This window comes from Tasmannia lanceolata, unplaced genomic scaffold (genome assembly GCF_043159265.1).
Source record: "Tasmannia lanceolata isolate RefF3 unplaced genomic scaffold, GAP_Taslan_0.1 ptg000006l, whole genome shotgun sequence".
In the NCBI taxonomy this organism is placed as follows: domain Eukaryota; kingdom Viridiplantae; phylum Streptophyta; class Magnoliopsida; order Canellales; family Winteraceae; genus Tasmannia; species Tasmannia lanceolata.
Genome location: NW_027518683.1, coordinates 30,448,769 through 30,454,768, shown reverse-complemented (window position 1 = coordinate 30,454,768; position 6,000 = coordinate 30,448,769).

Genomic DNA, 6,000 nt, shown 5'->3' with positions numbered 1-6,000 from the left:
GCTTGTCCTAGGGAAAGATCGGGTGACTAGTGTAACTAGACCTATGGTACGGTTGCTATTCATAGCAAGCGTCCGTGATGAGGCTGGACTCCTAACTCTAGGACTCCCTAAAACCTAGGACACGGCACGACACCAGTGTTCCTAAATTGGGCTCTAATGGTTCTTAGATTGGAAACCATAATCCAATGGTTCCGAAAGACACAAGATAAATCGATTTAAGTTCTCGAGGTTAATGAGTTTCAGATTTCGAAGATTTTCAGTTTCTAGACATTTAAGGATTACCAATGGTTCTAGGGTTCACCAATTTCGGCCTTGAATGGCATCCAAAGGAGGGAATCGTGCGCTCTTTTCTTGTGAAATTTAATACTTAGGTTATAGCATCTTATTGCCTGGCAGAATCTCAAGATTTCCGTGGACACTAACCTCGGAGCCAACAACATGCTATAACTTAAATATTCAAATTGTCAAAGATCAAGTTGCAATTGGGATATGATTATGGATGCACGGGCCATTTTTCCAGGAAAATCTAAAGATCCTAAAATTTCTGTTTCAATGGATTGAGGAGTGAACATGTGACAGAATTTTAAAGTTCTTTAGGAATTTTTATATGATTTTCAATTAATTTCGAATTTTCCATGGATTTTATCAATTTTAAGCATATGAGCGGTTTTACAAGTGAAATTGTTGCAAATAAATTCGAAATGATTTGAAATTTCTACAGCAGCAAGATGAAAATGTATGTAGCTTACAGGATGAGTTTTGCATATTTTTACATTAAATTCACATTTAATCTTGATTAAACCATTAAATGTCCAGATTGCACAATTAACACATAAGCTAGTAGAAATATAACTCTAAATTCTATGAAATTTCTACAGAAATACTATATGAATCAAAATAGCATGCAGTGAGAGTTTCATGAATTTTAGAAATTATTTACTACCAATTTCGGATTTTACAATTTCCAGACCAGATTATAAATTAACACTACATCCCATATTAAAACAGATCCAAATCACACGAAAATTTTACAGTAACAAGTAATATGGAAGATAAGACTACTGTAAAAATTTTATGAATTTTAATGATGATCTGATGTTAGTAAAAATTCTCCTAAAATCTGATAAGTTTCAAAGAAAATATTAAATAATATACCAAATAAACTCCAAAAATCTTTAAAAATTCATGGTAAAATGAATCAGTAACATATTATTTTCCCACGAAATTTCATTAATTTTAGAATCTGTTTGGTATATAATTTAATTTTTCTTCGTCAAAAGATGTTTTTTGAAGAGTTTTCCATTTTTAAAACACAATTTGCGGAAAAAATCAGAAAAATTCGAAAAAATACAGAAATATTTTGAGAACAATGCACCTACCTGTGGTGAAGATCTCCGCCCAATCCAAAAAAATATAAAAAATCCTGCCGCCGCCGATCCGCTCCGCCGTCTTTCGCTTTCTCTGGAGTGTTTAGAGGGAGTGATTGAGGGAGTGAAGAGATAATGGAAGAAGAATATTAGGGAGAGGGATGGAAGAATATATTGAGGAAAGGGATTGGAGGGAGTGATTAGAAGAGATAATGGAAGAGAAAGAGATAATGGAAGATAAATTTCTTTTTTTTTTTCTCTTTCTTATGGATGGGAAGGGAGATATATATAGGGAGAGAAAGAGAGAGAGAGAGATATGTTGGTGGAGAGCTCATCATGTTGTCCCTCTTAGTGGAGAATCCATCATTATTGGTCTTAGTGGAGGGCCCATCATGTTTCTTAGTGGAGAGTCCATCATTATTGCTCTTAGTGGAGGGCCCATCATGTTTCTTAGTGGAGAGTCCATCATTATTGCTCTTAGTGGAGGGCCCATCATGTTGTCTTAGTGGAGAGCTACCATCATTGCTCTTCATAAGAGGCCTCACAAGAGGCCCCACTGAGGCCCCACAACGCGGGCCCCACAATGTGGGCCCTCGGTTGATTCGATTTTAAACAAATGTTCAATGCGGGCCCACCAAACGAGTCCAAATTTAATCAAAATGCATCATGCGGCCCCACCAAATGGGTCCAACTTTCTCGATCCAAATTTAATCGAAGCACCCAATGCGGGCCCACCAAACGGGTCCCAATTCTCTCTGGTTTAGATTTTTCTGAATAATCCTTCTCAACATTTAGCGGGAAAATACGAAACACGACGGAAACGACCAAAAATATTTAGAAATGTAACAAACGGATGCGGGAAAGAAAGACATTGGAAAACCGACGGAAAACAAACCCTAATTTCTTTATCGATTAAGGTAGAGCAAAATGGGGTGTCTACAAAAGGAGACAATTAACAAGCCTCCCATCTACATGAACAAGCCTTCCAACAGCTTCTAGGGGAAGAACCAGGGCCGTTGGAACAATAGAAGGCCTTATCCTAGAGAAGGACCAAGAAAGTACAGTGAGGCATCTAACCCTACTGGACCACCACCATCTCCATGTTTCATAAGCAAAGGAAATCACTGGGTGAGATTTTGCCCAAAGAGACAAGCCCTCAATGCTCTCTTAGCCACAACATCTTTATCCCAATATCAAAATGAAGGAGAGGAGAACAGGGAAGAAGAGGGTGAAGTGGAATCCAAGATGACTGCTCTAAGCTTGTGTAGCACTATCAAGGGACAAAGCACCAAGAACATTCCCTCCAAGGGCATGATGTACATTGAGGCATGCATCAATGGGAAGATGACTCGAGCCATGATCGACACAGGTGCCACCCACAACTTTGTCTCTGAGAAGGAAGCAAGACGTTTGGAGTTAAAGCTCGAGAAAGATAGTAAGTGGAAGGCGGTAAACTCTACAGCACATCCCGTCGCTGGTTCAGTGAAGGACGTACCTATAAAAATTGGTGCGTGGTTCGGAACGACCAATCTCATAGCAGCACTCTTGGATGACTTTCACATTATATTGGGGATGGAATTCCTAAATCAGGCCAAGGCGGCCCTAATGCCCTAGCTCAATTCTTTGTGCATGTTTGGGGAGAAGGCCCCTTGCATGGTTTCTGCTACTAGACAGGAGAAGCAAGGCGTTAAGCACTTAACAGCCCTTCAGCTGAAGAAGGGCCTTAAGAGAGGGAAACTCACTTTCTTGGTAACCCTGAATATAGGAGAGACACTGGTGGGGGAGAGTACCATCCCCAGAAGCATTCAACATGTCCTGGATGAATATGTGGATGTCATGCCCGAGAAACTGCCTAAAACACTGCCGCCGAGGAGAGCAGTTGACCACAACATTGAGTTGGAACCTGGTAGCATACCACCAGCCTGTGCCCCTTATAGAATGGCTCCTCCTGAGTTAACAGAACTCAGGAGGCAACTGGATGAACTTTTGGAAGCTGGATTTCCCCGACCCTCAAAAGCACCCCATGGTGCCCCTGTGCTATTTCAGAAGAAACATGACGGTAGTCTCAGGCTGTGCATTGATTACTGAGCCCTCAACAAGCTTACTATTAAGAACAAATATCCCATTCCCCTAATTGCATATTTGTTTGATCAATTGGGAGGAGCAAGGTGGTTTTCTAAGCTAGACCTACGGTCTGGTTATTACCAAGTGTGGATTGCCGAGGGAGACGAGTCTAAAACAACCTGTGTGACAAGATACGGCGCCTTCGAATTCTTGGTCAGGCCATTTGGCCTTACAAATGCCCCTGCAACCTTTTGCACCTTGATGAACGGCTTTTTCCATGACTTTCTTGACAAGTTTGTGGTAGTGTATCTTGATGACATCGATATACAACAATACCTTTGAAGAACATGTAGAGCACTTGAGAAAAGTTCTTGATGTACTCTAAAGCAACCAGCTCTATGTGAAACTGGAGAAGTGATCCTATGCTCAAGAATGAATCATGTTTCTCGGTCATGAAGTTGGTGGAAGAGAAATTAGCATGGATAGCGAGAAAGTTCGTGCCATTGAAGACTGGCGGGTCCCAACCCAAGTGGGTGAGCTTAGATCTTTCCTTAGGCTTGTCAACTACTATCGAAGATTCATATCGGGATATTCTAGTCGAGCTTCACCCTTGACAGACCTACTGAAGAAGGACCGACCGCCCTTGGTCATGGTCCGAGAAGTGTGACAAAGCCTTCAAAGACTTGAAGAGTACTGTGATGGAGGAACCAGTGTTGCAATTGCCAAACCATGCCTTACCCTTTGAGGTCCACACCGATGCCTCTGATTATACTATTGGGGGCACCCATTGCTTATGAAAGCCGCAAACTCAATGATACTGAACGAAGGTACACGGTGCAGGAAAAGGAGATGACAGCTATAGTGCACTGCCTACGGGTCTGGAGGCACTGCCTACAGGTCTAGAGGCACTACCTCCTTGGCTCCAAGTTTGTGGTGAAGACAGACAATGTAGCCACAAGTTATTTCATACCCAAAGAAACTATCACCAAAACAGGCATGTTGGCAAGACTTCTTGGTAGAATTCGACATGGTACTTGAATACAAGCCAGGCCGCTCTAATCAAATTGCAGATGCCCTAAGCAGGAAGGCAGAGTTGACCATGATGAAACTAGAAGAACAAGCCTCCATGTCCCAATTAAAGAGCAATCTGCGTGACCGTATTCGCAAAGGGCTTGAGAAAGACCCCTTTGCTAAAGCATTGATCCCACTTGTGAAGGAAGGAAAAGCGCGATGTTTCTGGATCCAAGAAGGCCTCCTTGTCACAAAGCGAAGCCGATTGTACATCCCGCGGACGGGAAACCTAAAGAAGGAGCTTCTTAGGGACTGCCATGATACTCTATGGGCCGGGTACCCCAGGATACACCGCACCATTGCCTTGTTGGAACGCAGCTATTACTGGCCCAGAATGAGGGACAATGTGGAAGAATACGTCCAAACATGGCTCACATGCCAACAGGATAAGGTGGAAAGAGATAGCCATTCGGACTCATGGCCCTATGGCCAATGCCAAAGGGACCTTGTGAGAGTGTTTCCCTTGACTTTACTATTCATCTACCTAAGGTGGGACAGCTTGGCTCCATCTTAGTGGTTGTTGATAGATTCTCCAAGTATGCAACCTTCATCCCAGTACCCCAGTATTGCAATGCAGAGGAAACAGCTAGGCTATTCTTCAGTCATGTTGTGAAGTATTGAGGAGTACCTCAAAACATTGTCAGTGATAAAGACCCAAGGTTTATGGGCCGTTTATAGACGGAAGTTTTTAAGTTGTTGGGGACGAAACTAAATTTCTCTACCAGGCTATATCCTTAAGCTGATGGACAGACGGAAAGAATCAATGCCCTTCTTGAAGATTATCTGAGACACTTTGTTTCTGCCAATCAGAGAAATTGGGTCCACTTGCTCGATGTGGCCTAGTTCTGCTACAATTTGCAAAGGAGATCTGCATCCAACCAAAGCCCATTCGAGCTGGCTACCGGTCGACAACCTTCTACGTCTCATTCCATTGCGGCCGGCTATACAGGGAGCAGTCCCCCTGCCTATCATATGACCAAAGAACGGCACACAAATGCAGATATCGCCAGAGCTTACTTGGAGAAAGCATCTAGAAGGATGAAGAAGTGGGCAGATCAAAATACAAAGCCAGAGAACTTCAAAGTTGGAGACTTAGTATTACTCAAGCTCAACCCAAGCCAACTCAAATTCACCCGCAAGGTACACAAAGACTTGGTTCGCAAATATGATGGCCCCCTTCCTATCCTTGAACGAGTCGGAAAAGTCTCCGTTCGGGTCCAACTCCCTTCCTAGTTGAAGCTCCATCCTGTCTTCCATTTAAGTTGTTTGAAGCCATATCAAGCGGATAACGAAGATAGTACCAGGAACACATCAGCCCGCGAGGGACTTCTCGAAAGCAAACAACGTAGTACCTCGTGAAGTGGAAAAGGTCTACCAGAATCAGAAGCCAGCTGGGAACCCAAGGAAAAGGTCCTCCTAACAGAAGATCAAGCACGTGCCTACATGGATGTAATGTCGATGAGGGCGTCGACGTAATTGGGTGGGAGAGTGTCTCGGG